General features: G+C 39.1%; 1 protein-coding gene across 1 annotated transcript in view; it reads left to right on the top strand.

The window, feature by feature from the left end:
• The window catches only part of COL28A1 (collagen type XXVIII alpha 1 chain), a 178,389-nt gene extending 166,340 nt beyond the window's left edge, over positions 1 to 12,049 (top strand). Inside the window, exon 36 of the mRNA XM_057504546.1 lies at positions 11,765 to 12,049. The gene's annotated coding sequence lies outside the window, so the exon portion shown is untranslated. The remainder of the gene's footprint in view (positions 1 to 11,764) is intronic.
• The last annotated feature ends 1,409 nt before the right edge of the window (positions 12,050 to 13,458 follow it).

Below are 13,458 nucleotides of genomic sequence, written 5' to 3'. Positions count from 1 at the left end.
CCATGGTGGAAGGAGCCAGAAGGGCCAGGCCTAGATAGTGAATTCAAGCAAGCTGTGAGCAATTAAAAAAACAGTTTCTCCCAACCTATCCTTTTCTTTGACTTATTTCAGTTTCACAGGTGATTTGCCCAGGGCTGGGAACATCCTTCCACCCTGGAGTGACAGACACATAGGGCAAAGTTTCAAATTAAGGAGCTTCTATCCTTGTGGAGCTTGTGGCCTGGCTCGGTGGTATGCGGAGGCATTCTGGTTCCTCAATTGTAGAAGCTCTCTCTGACAAGGAAACAGAGTCCCAGAGATCAGTGATAAGCTCTTCTCAGGGGTTTTTGTGAGGGCTTCATTGCATAGGTGTCCTTGACTAAATTATTGGCCATTGGCCAATTCAATCCCCAGCCCTGCCCTTGGGTGGGTCCAAAAGTTTGTCATTAACATGACAAGACACCCATTTCACCTTTAAGACTCTGCAGTGTTTTCAGGGACTGTGGATGAAAACCAAATATTCCCAGGAAACATATAGTTGGTCATATTAATGGCCATATATATATTTCTTATGACTCAGTATATTGCACTTATATATGCTGAAATCAAACTTTTTGTTCATTATTTTTACTAATATCTTTGTGGGTTGCCTTTTTACTTTACTTTTTTTTTAAGTGAAAGTTCTCAATTTTAATGAGATCAAATTTATCCATCTTTTCTTTTGTGGCTAGCACTTTCTATTTCTTATTTGTGCCAATCAGCCTCTCAGCCACTTTTTTTAGGTGGGAAACTCTACCACAACAAAAACTGTTCTGGGTTCTGGGTGTACCTTTTGGATCCCATCTGCATGCCTGGTAATTACTTATAATCCTATTAGCACTTTCATAATTTCTAGGTGGCTGTTTTTTCTTAATCTTTTTTTAGCTGCTCTCAGCATGAAAGTGGTTCTGAGTTACATAGATGGCTATTACCACATATTTTGTTGTGGGATGGAAGGCTTGGGTATTATTTCCTGGAAGCCCAGGAATTCATTACAAAGCATATATTAACCACCATATGATTGTTGGAATGTAGAAAGCCACTTCAGAGTGTCTAGCCTACTATTTTTGCCTGAAGTAGAAGTACTTATACTCCCTTTTTCAAACTTTTCACAACTTTGCCCACATAGAAAACTAATATGCAAACAGGTTGTAATGTTGACTTGGGTTCACCCCGTTGTCTGAATCATCCTCTCCTCCTTCTGTGATTGACCAAATCCTCATAATTCAAGGACCACTTGCAAGCCTCCTCCTTTATGATACTTTCTCATCTCTATCAGGAGGGCATGGTCAACATAGATGACCCAAAGCAAATATATTGTCTTACAGTTCTGTAGATTAGAAATCTGATGCATATTCACTGGGTTGAAATCAAGGTATCTGTGGAGTTGGGTTTCTTCTGGAGGATTTAGGGAAGACTCAGTTGTTTCCAACTTCTAGAGACTGCCCACATTCCTTGGCTGTGGCCCTTCCTCTATCTACAAAGCCAGCAATAGCAGGTTGAATCCTCTTATGCTGCCATTTCTCTAATTCTCTAACTATAGCAGGAAGGTTTCCCTGCTTTTAAAGACTCATGTGATTAGACTGGGTCCATCTGGATAACTCAGGATAATTCTCCCATCTCAAGGTCTATAACTATCAAGTACTAAGATGTTTAAGAATTTTAACAATGAAAAGTCTCCATTGAAATGTTAACATATCTTAGGTGATCATTTCTATCATTTTTATTTAGTTGAAACCTCAGCTTTGCTAACTGCAAGAAATGCTCTAAGGAGGTATTTGAAGAACATGCTAAGTTTATAAAATGACAATTAGGCTTGGTGATTTTAGTCTTAATGTTTATCCTAAACACAACAAAATGTAAGTGAGAGAAAAACAGTTGCATTTAACATGTAATAGACCCCTTTCATACCTCTAGTAAACCAATAGATCTTGTTAGTAAAAAATACAAAAGAAGAAATAGGAAAATAATAGGGATTGGCAATTCAAAGAAGATGGCCAATAAACATGAAGAGATGCTCAGCTTCATAAAAACTGTCAGAGAAACACAGGCTAAGCCGGTCTGGGATGTGGCTGGGTCATTTACAGGTGATCCTGACAACCAGCAAGGGAACATCTGAATTATGCTAATGTTGGAGTCTACTACTTGACTTGGAATTATAGGTGTTCAACTATTTATGCCCTTCAGTCTATAAATCCATAATTCAATGTCTTTCATGAATAGCAATGCAAGGAGAGATTAATGCTGTTGAAGTGTCCAGGACTTTCCCCCTTCCTTATAATATCTTTTAGTTCAGTGACACTAAAATAGGACATGTTTTAGAATATGTGTATATGATTGTCAAAATATGAATAGCTCCAAGTCATACTTCATACATACATTTATGGAATTTCAGTTTTTTAAATATTGGACTGATTTGATTTCTAAGAGTATTCATTATTTATCATTTTACATAATTAATTTTTTTGAAATTTTTCCATTTAAACTAATTTATTTAAAGTCACATAAGACTGAGTGTTAGGAAATTGTAAACCCTGCTTTAGTCACATTAAGAAAACAGGAGCTCTTAGCTCAGATATAAACCTATGCTTATATAATCAATTAACATATGATAAAGGAGTCAAGAATATACAATGGAGAAAAGATGGTCTCTTCAATAAATGGTGCTGGGAAAATTGGACAGCTACAATGCAAAAGAATGAAACTGGATCACTTTCTTATACCATATACAAAAATAAACCCAAAATGGATTAAAGACCTAAATATAAGACATTAAACCATAAAACTCCTAGAACAAAACATAGGCATTAACTCTTGAATATTAGCACTAGTGATTTTTTTTCTGGATGTGTCTCCTCAGGCAAGGGAAACAGAAGCAAAAATAAAAAGTGGGACTATATCAAACTAAAGGGCATAGCAAAAGAAACCATCAAAAAAAATGTAAAGGCAGCCTCTTGAATGGGAAACTATGTTTGCAAATGATATATCTAATAAGAGTTTAATGTCCAAAATTATTATAGAGAACTCATACAAATGAACAACAAAAAACCCCGAAATAATCAGATTGAAAAATGCGCAGACCTGAATAGACATTCTTCCAAAGGAGACATACAAATGGCCAACGTGAAAAGTGGACCCTTGTACACTGCTGGTGAGATTAAAAATTGGTGTAGCCACTATGGAAGGCAGTATAGATTTTTTTCAAAAAACTAAAAATAGAAATACCACATGACCTAGCAATTCCACTTCTCAGAATCTACTGCAGAAAATAAAATCACTTATCTGAAAAGATATGTACTCCTCTGTTTATCACAGCATTATTTACAACAGGCTAAATATGGAAACACCATAATGTCCATCAATAGATGAATAAATTAAAAAGATGTGGTACATGCATACAATGGAATATTACTCAGCAATAAAAAAAATGAAATCTTGCCATTTGTGACATAATGGATGGACCTAGGGGGTATCTGAGTAAAATAAGTCAGACAAAGACAAATACCATAAGATTTCACTTATATAAGGATTCTAAAAAGCAAAGCAAATGAACAAACAAAAAATCTGAGGTAAACTCATACACAGAACAGACCAATGGTTGCCATAGGGGAGGGAGGTGGGGGTTGGGCGAAAGAGTGAAGGGAAAAAAATTGTGAGAATGTTTGCTATCTTGACCTGGGCAGTGATTACATGAATTTATACATATATCAAAATTCATCAAGCTCTACACTAATATTTGTGCATTTTATTGTACGTTCAATATAAAATTTTTAAAAAATTATTCAAAAGATAATGTAGGCTCTTAGAATTGCCAAGGATCCTTAGAGTCTTCTAGGCCTGTGCCTTCTCTAATTGCTTGTACCCTTTAGACAAATGCCTAAGTGACTGGGCAATCTTAGGGTGAACATTTCTGGTAGGACAATTATCTCCTCCTGAGGCAGCTCATTCTTTTGATAACACTAACTCCCACTGCTTTAACTTGAACAGATGTCTCCATGACTCTATCCTAACAAACTTATTTTAAGACAGTCAATAATGTCCTTTTTCCTTCAGGCTGTTTCACTAGCTTCTATTTCCATCCTGTCCTCTAATTCTGAGCATGCCTTCCATGTTGCGAGGATGTTCTCGGTGACTAGAGTAAGGGAGAAGCACAAACCGGTATGTCTTTTGTTCGAAATATTTATATTCCTGTGGAACATAGAAACCTAAGATGACTGCATATCAATAGGAGACTTGAGAAAATGTCCTACCTTGGAAGCAAAAACAAACAGAAATTACACATCTTAATCATAAATTAGGACTTGTGGATTGCAAAGACAGCAAAGTAAAGACTTCTCTATTTCCCTCTGAAATTAGCCAGAAGCTTCAATTTTGTTTTCGACATCCTTCAAATTTGTCCTTGAACTCCACACTCCCAGTTTCTTAACATAATTTTTAAGTCTTAACATAATTTTAAGAATTCATATAATTTATAACATGAATTCTCCAGTTATATTCTCCTTAGCATATTAGTTGGTGTTGCCTTAAATTTATCATTTGTCTGTTTTCCTTCATTCAGTATCATCAACTTTGGTTTTTTTCTCAAATTGATACTATTATGAGAAAATCACTGCCCAGATTCTTGTCAGCTGTTTAAAGTGAAACAGAACATGTTCCTGATGGGAAAAAAAAACAAAAAACTTTTGCCTTTTAAAATTGTCTTATCTATAATCTTCCAAGAAATAAATACTGGAATTCATATAGACTTTCCCTGTGGTATGTTACATATTTAGCTATTAGAAAAATACTGTGAAATATAGTAAAATTGGCTAAAATCATGCCTATTCAAATTTGAGAGTGTTATTTGGGCTTTTCCCATACTAAATGTTACAAGCCAAGTCTATTAAATTTGCTTTGTACCACCCTCCACCCTCACCACAAACCAGCAGTCCCTCTGTGTTCCATTTCTCTGTGAATGGTGCAATCACCCAGACGGTGACCTCATCTGGCCTCTGAAAAACATCCCAGACCCTGTCCTCTCCCTGACTTCCCACATCCAGATGTTGAGTGCATCCAGTCCACCTTACTTCTTCCCGTTCCTCTCACCCTGAGTTTGTCACTGCTTCTGAACTGGCCTCCTCACCTCCTTCTTGTCCCTCTCCTCTGATCTTCATCCACCCCTAGTGCTGTTGGAACTGTAAAACATCTAATCCAACAATTCTCCTTGAATTGCTTTAGGGGCCCTCCATCTTCTTCAAGACACAGAGCAAACCTTTAGTGTAGTATTCAAGGTCCTTCTGGACCTCACTGCTGCTTACATCTCCCGTTTATCTCCCTCCAGGTCCTTACAGTTCTTCAATTCAGCTATACTCAACCATTTGCTACTTTCTGGAAACACCGTTCATTTCCCTTTGGATTTTCCTTTTTTTGCTCCCTCCATTTTTTTTCATCCTTTCTCCTTCTCTTTCTTACTTTTTTATTTATCATTATGGAATTTATTCCATATCGATAGATAGAGCTACCCTAGGCTTAAGGGCTTTGCAGCCGTTCGTTTTATTTACCCAATCCATCTTTGCTGGACTCTTAGATGTTTCCAATCTTTTGTCATTATAACCAAGGCTTCATTGAATAGCCTTATACACATTAGTCTTTGTGTAGGTATATCTATAGGATATATTCATAAAGTGACATTGTGAGGACAGAAAGTGTACTTTTAATAGGTAAGTCAAAGTGCTCTCATTAAAGATTGCACCTAATTTATGAACACATCTGCATTTTCATTTCCTCGCTATCGAGTGGTATGTTATCTGATCCTTGTTCATCTGATGGTTGAAAATGGAATCTCACTCAAGTTTTAGTTTCTTGTTCTCAAGTTCAAGTATTTCTGTCTTGTTTTTACATTTCTTTAAATTGTGAAATATTTGATTTATAAAAAGTGTAAATTACATATAAGTAGGTGTTTAAAGTAAAATAGTCATATAAAAACCTGTTTATCTATCACACAGCTGAAGAAATAGATGATTACTAATATCACTGAAATGCCCTCTGAGTGTGTCCCCAAAGCCAAAGCCAATTTCAAAGTAAGTGTTCATGGTGATTTGGGAAGCCCAGGAATAGGCTATGGGTTTCCAGAGATTACTGTGGCCCACAGTGTGCTTTGCAGATCCTGGGGTTACTGTGCCCAAAGACTGCATGGACCCCAGAGGTTGATGTGTCTGGGGATATGCCATGAGTCCTTGGAGGTCACTGGTGGATGTAGTTAACAACAGGATAATCTGGGGCAGCCAATCCTGTACTGACTCCAAATACAAATAGGCCAAGAGTTCTGCCCCAGAGCTCTGGGGAGCCAGATCCAGCCCCTGTGGCTCATAGGGATGTAATGTCAAGGTCTAAACACCACTAGAAACCTGGTCCAATACCGAAGACTTGATCTTCTCCCCTTGTGTTCTTCTCCCCTTGTTGCCATTCAGCATGCCAAGCATTAACCGGGTGTGGTTAGGGAAGCTATTCAGTTAGAATTATGCAAGAACCCAGGAATGCCTGAGCATTGCACCAAACCCCAGCTCCCTATGTCCACAAAAATATGTACAGAGAAAAACAGCAAAGGAAAGCAAAGTTCCACATCATTTCCTGTCCTTGAGGCAAGCATCAAGGCTGAGCTGTCTGGCGATCAGGCTGGACCATGTAGCATCCTTTGGTCCTAGGCCAAACAGTTTCTAATCAAATGCCCTCTAGTACATTCCTTAGTGCCTGTATGTGGTCGAAAGGTAGGTAGAAAAAGATATACATTCATTTATTCATTCATACAACAGCGACTGCCTCCTATGTGCCAGGCACTGTCTCTGCACTTATGAAGCTTACTTTCTAGTAAACAAGAGACAAGAGCCACGTAAGTGTCCAATGAAATTAATCTGTGAAATACTGTTATATACTCAGTACTATAAAAAAATCTCTATGTGCTAGTAGAGTACATAGTACAGAAAATACAGCAAGATAGCAAGTTTTCAATGCTATGGAAGATTATACTGTTTGTTCATAATTATTCTTTCTTTATCCTTGCTGTGCTCCCTGTAGGTAGAGAGTACTTTCCCACACATCTGACTTAGAGTTTGGCTACTGACCTGCTTTGGCCAATCAAATGTGCACAGATGTGAGGTATGCTGTGATGGAGCAGAAGCTTTACATGAGTTTGCATGCTTTGTGCCTCTTGCTTTTGACCTTCGCCAAGAAAAGAACATGACTTCACCTTTGGTTCTGGCATAAGATGCACAGAGCTGAAATGAGCCCAGGAAAGCCCAGTAGAACTAAGCCAAGCTAGCTGAGCCCAGCTGACCTGGAACTAACTACAGCTTTCATGACATGTGAACAAGAAAGAAACTTTTGATCAGCCATGACCTGGGATTATTTTCAACCACTGTAAAAGCTGACAGGTACAAATTCCTACCCCCAGGCTTGCCTTGGCTGCATATGGGAGCCTATAGCCCCTGGCCCGGCTGACCTGTGAGAGAAGAGTGAGGCTGTAGGCTGGGTCTCTTCCCATGTAGGAAAAGGCTCTGGCATGTCTACTGTTACAGCTTCTTGGAAGAAGAAAGCAAGCGAGGGATGACTGACTTCACTTCTAACCAAGATGAAGCAACAGGGACCAGATATCACTTCACTCCTTAAACACTAAAAATAAACAAAAAGTAGGAAACAATAGTTTGCAAAACACTGTAAATCAATCAAGGAAGAACAGTGATTCCCAATAGCCAGGAAAGAAAATGAAGTGAGTCCTAAAATTGCCCCAGGCCACCGCTCTGGGAGTATTTCCAGATTGTAGTGCAGAGAGGGAGAACTTAGGCAGATCTGGCACCTCCCTGGGTCAAAGCAAACAGCTGAGAGTCCAGGGAGACCACAGTGGATGGAATTCAGAGCATAAGGGCAGAGACCTGAAAAGGAGAGACATTCACAGAATGAGAACTTGGGACTTAAGCAGCTGGTCTCCATATTTAGCCAAGTACACACAGATGAGGAAACGCATATGAGGAAACTTCCAAAGCTGGGAACCGAACTGGATGGACAGCATAGAAATGACAGTGCGGTCACACCAGCCAGGCCAGAAAACCTCCAGATTCATGGAATATGGGGAAGGGTACATGTTCTGGGCCATAAAATAAGTGCCAATCAATGTAAAAGAATTCAAGTCGTAAAAAGTATGTTCTCTTATTACAGTGAAATTAAATTATAAACCAATACAAATATGTATTTGGAAAAAAATCTCAAATATTTTTAGATCCTATAAAATACTTCTAGATCTACAGATCAAAAAAAGAAATTAAAGAGGAAATCAGAAAGTGTTTTGGATGGTAAAAGTAAATATACAATATATCGAATTTGTGGGATACTACTAAAGTAAGCAGCCCTTGGAGGAAATTTGTAGCCCTAAATGACTACTAGAAAAGAGCAAGAGTCTCAACTTAATGGCTTAAGCAGGCACATTAAGAAACCAGAAAGGAAAAGAAAATTAAACCTCAAATAAGTGAAAGAAAGGAAATAATAAAGACCAGAATATAAACTTATGAAATACAAAGCAGAAAATAAATGGGTCTATTGTACATACCTCTAAAGTTATAAAATTGTACACTTTAAATAGGTGCAGTTTATTCTATGTCAATTATACCTCAATAAAGCTGGCATTTTTAAATGTATCTTGTAGAGAGAGGGAGGGAGAGAGAGAGAGAGAGAGTGTGTGTGTGTGCAAATGAGCTGATCCTTCTGCAGTCTGAGAGAGAGAGACCCAGAGATTAGAGATCCCTTATATGCTTGGCATTTTAATATACATTGCTCCTGCCTTGTTTGATCAATCAAATTAGCATCCCTTATTCTTAAGAGAAGCAGCTGGGGTTTTGAGAGGGAATAGAGATCTTAACATCCCCTTACACTGCTTAAACCACAAAAGAGGTGGCAAGTTCCAATGATAAGTCCAAGTCCATCTCCAGCTTTACTCCTGTTGTCCCACCTCAGTTAATGGCATCACCATGCAGGCCATCTTCCAAGCTTACCTTTAGCTCTTGACTTCTTTCATATTCCATTAAGTCACTGAGTCCTACCAACTAGACCTCAGAAATCTCTCTCAGACCTATCCCCTCCTCTATGGCTTCCATTATCTTTCAATGTTCTCCTTACTTTATTGGTTGGCATGTCAATACTTCATAGAATCATCATAACTGTTCTAAGATACACATCAGATTATTTTCAAAGCCCTATTCCCCATTACCTATATGATGAGCTCCAACCTTCTCAGCAGGGCTTATAACTCCCTTCACAATCCAGCTTTCATGCTGTTTTATCATTCCCTTCTCACCTTAGGCTCCATCCATACTGCTTAATAATCCCATGTGTACTAGGGTGGGCTTGTTTTTGGTATGTTTGCCTTTGTATCTTCATACATGCTGTTTCCTTTCTCTCTTTTCTGCATGGCAGACCCCTATGTATTCTATAAGGCTTGGTTTAAACATTATGTCTTTGATGAAGGCTTCCTCAGTTTCCCCTTTATTTGACCCCTGGAAAGTATTGACTAAGTGGCATCAACTAATGACACAGTAAGAGGATGACTAACTGTAATCTGGGGCAGTGAACTTGGATTTCCATGTGGTTTGAGCTTGGAAATGTCACAAAAATGCTAGAATAAAAAGGTAGCAGCAGGAAGAGGGAAGGACTGCTTAGGTCAGAGGCTACAGTACCACCTTTCCTGGGGCCACCTGGAGACTAAGAACATTTTTAGAAATAGAGCAATAATGTATGAAGAACAGCCATTTTTCTTAGAAGCAGAAAGAGCTGTGTTTGGGGCATTTAGAAGCTTGCAATTATTAACCCCACACTCACCTAGAAAAGAAATAATTTGCTTACTGACAGAGGGATTTGTGCAATTATTAACCCCACACTCACCTAGAAAAGAAATAATTTGCTTACTGACAGAGGAATTTGTGACTATAACCAGGCATTTCAAACAGGGGCACATACATCAGGGACAAGTAGGGGACTGGTTACTGTGGCCAAATTCTAGTTAAGGGTCTATGTACATTCTTTTTTTTTAGTGCAGACATTACAGTTCCTTTTAATAAATATCCATCACTGTGAGGAAAGCAACCCATGTAAAAAGTGGAAGTCAGGAGACAATTTCGAAAGTCAGAATGACTCCTTGATCCATGGGCTGCAGAATGGATGTTGTGTTAGCAGGTGTGAAGACAACATTCATCTCATTGTCCTTCTCCATCAGAGCTCTTGGGTGACCAGGTGCATTGTCAATGAGCAATTATATTTTGAAAGGAATCTTTTTTTTTTCTGAGCAGCAGTCTCAACAGCAGGCTTAACATATTCAGTAAACCATGTTAAAAGCAGATGTGCTATCACCCAGGATTTGTTGTTCCTAGTATACAGGCAGAGTAGATTTAGCATAATTCCTAGGACCTTAGGATTTTACAAATGGTAAATGAGCACTGGCTTCAACTTAAAGTCACCAGCTGCTTTAGCCCTTAACAAGAGAGTCAGCCTGTCCTTTGAAACTTTGAAGCCAGGCATTGACTTCTCCCCTCTAGCTCTGAAAGTCTAGATGGCATCTTCTATCAATAAATGGCTGTTTCATCTACATTAAAAATGTAGTATAGTATGGCCACCTTCACTAATGACTTTAATGAGATCTTCTGGATAACTTGCTGCTTCACCTTGCGCTTTGATGTATGGAGATGACACCTTTCCTTAAACCTCATGAGCCAATCTCTGCTAGCTTCCAACTTTTCTGCAGCTTCCTCACCTCTCCCAGCCCTTACAGACTTGAAGAGAGTTAGGGCCTTGCTGTGGTTAGGCTTTGGCTTATGGGAATGCTGTGGCTGGTCTGACCTTCTATCCAGACCACTCAAACTTCTCCCTGTCAGCAATAAGGCTGTTCTGCTGTCTTATCATTCATGTATTCACTGCAGTAACATTTTGAGTTTCCTTCAAGAACTTTTTCTTTGCATTCAGTGCTTGGCTAACTGGTGCAAAAGTCCTAGTCTTCAGCCTGTCTCGGTTTTTGACATGTCTACCTCACTAAACTTAATTATCTCTAGCTTTTTAGTTAAAGTGGGAGACATATGACTCTTACTTTCACTTGAACACTTAGAGGACATTGTGGGGTTATTAGTTGGCCTAATTTCAATCTTGTTGTGTCTCAAGGAATAGGGAGGTCTGAGGAGAGGGAGAGAAATGCAGGAATGGCCAGTCCATGGAGCAGTCAGAACACATAACATTTATCAATTAAGTTCACTGTCCTACATGGGCACAGTTCCTGGTGCCCCAAAACAGTTACAATAGCAACACCAAAGATCACAGATCGCAGACACTATAACAAATATAAGCATAGTGAAAAAGTTTGAAATATTGTGGGAATTACCAAAATGTGACACAGAGACACAAAGTGAGCAAATGTCCTGGGAAAAATGAAACCAAGAGACTTGCTCAAGACAGGGCTGCTGCTGTCCGTGAATTGGTTAAAAAAAACCCACAATATCTGTGAAGCACAAAAGGAAAATGCAATTAAAGGAGGCATGCCTATATAGATACAATAGACACAATCTACAAGATGAAAAATGCACCTCATTTCAACAAGCCAAGAAAAATTTAATTTTCTTATGTTTTCTTAACATGTGCTACTTCTTAACTACCTACAAAGTGGTTAAATCTGGTGAACAAAACAGCATGGTGATTCTCATGTGGTCATTAATAATGTACCTTTTTTCTTTCTTAATAGAAATCAAATTGTAAGAGAAATAGCAATTTTTTGAAAGAAAATGTGTGCGTGGGATCAACCAGGAAGGATTATGAGGTGGGCAGAGGAGGGCCCTAGGACATGTTTCCCAGTAGCAGCAGTGTTGGAGCTGGAAATCAGAGAAGCCTGTGAAGGATCCTCAGAGGCAGGGGTCTGAGTGCCAGAAGCGCGGTGTCTGAGCAAGAGCAGGAGAGGCACCGGGGATAAATGCCAGTCAGAGGTTTGACAAGATTCACATCAAAACTGTCCCAGGATTTAACAATAGTGTGGCCATGGAGATCTTGGCAAAAAACCTCAGAAGAGTAAAAAAAAAGAGGACTGGAGCATGACTGATATGAATAAAGGAGAGACTGGGAAAGATGGAAGTGAAGACAGCCAACGTCCTATAGTTTCAAGCAGTTAGGTAGGTGGGAGTTGCGAGGAAATAGACTAAATAAATATGTAACCTAGAACACAGTGCTGAAAACTGTTATCTGTTTCCTAATCCCCTGACAAAAATGCTTCAACCTGGAGAAACCTACAGATGAATTTTCTGGCACAATGTGCTCTTAGCAATTTTTGTGTGTTTAGTTGGTTTGGTCTGGAGTTGTCTCTAATCTGGGCCTCACTAAGGAAAGTAAATACATGGTTTCACACCTAACGGCAAAGAAAAAAGGAGAAAGATGGCTGCAGAAAAAAAAACACACTAGTAGTTTTGAATGAATGCTATTGTAGCTGGTCATGTCTCTATTTTAATTCTACTTTGTAAATGTTAGCTATCTTGCTATTTTGAACAAAAATTACATAGAAAGGTAGCCACTTGCCTAACGCATATAATCCACCTAAGACTGGGATGCATGGCTCGCTCCTCAGCTTGTGTAGCCTAAGTTGCCATGAAGAATCTATGATCACTGAAGCAGTTTGGGGAGGTAACTTTTACCTTCCACAAAAAGAGATCCCCTTAAAAAAAACTCCTTTTTTCTTCCCTTTCCAGACTCTCACCTTCTTTTCTCTCTAATTCTATTCTTTCCCACTTCATCCTTGTCTTCCTCCTGTGGCTCAGACCCACCTGCATATGCTGATCTGCAGCATTTCCCTCCAGCCTAAAGGACACGCTGCCTCACACCTCAGCATCACAGCATACAGAATAAACTCACCCTGGACCAGTGAGATGTACATTCACTCACCATTAATCCTACTTGCTGTGTCTTTGCAAAAAAAGTGTCTCAGTTCAAGAGATGGTTTACAACTGTAAAGACAGTTGCAAAACAAAATTATTTTCTTCTTAAAACTGCATATGGCGGCACCCATCCTGTCCCAGAAGAGAAGGCTGGGGTACACCAGCTCATAGCTTGTCTGGTGCCCAGACTCACCCCTGCTGTAGACAGATACATCAGGCTGTCACATTTTCATGCTGGCAGACATTTGCATCATCCCACCAAGGCCTCCTATGCTGATTTAAGACTCTTGATACATCCTCCTAATTATAGTTCCTGTGAGGTGTGCCTCTGGGGAGAGATCAAACTGATCATACATTTCTTTTTGTCTTGTACAGAATAAGAGGGACAGAAATTTCTTAATTTTTTAAAGACTCAAGCTCATGTAAGCTCTCTGAGAGCTGGGAGAACAAAACATAAGAAGCGATTTGCCCTGGAGTCACATTTCAAACTGATGGTTAATGTGCCCAAGTTATCTAA

Source organism: Manis pentadactyla, chromosome 7, assembly GCF_030020395.1.
Source record: "Manis pentadactyla isolate mManPen7 chromosome 7, mManPen7.hap1, whole genome shotgun sequence".
NCBI classification, from domain to species: Eukaryota; Metazoa; Chordata; class Mammalia; order Pholidota; family Manidae; genus Manis; species Manis pentadactyla.
The sequence above is the reverse complement of the archived record's forward strand: the minus strand, read 5'-3'. Positions and strand labels throughout refer to the sequence as shown.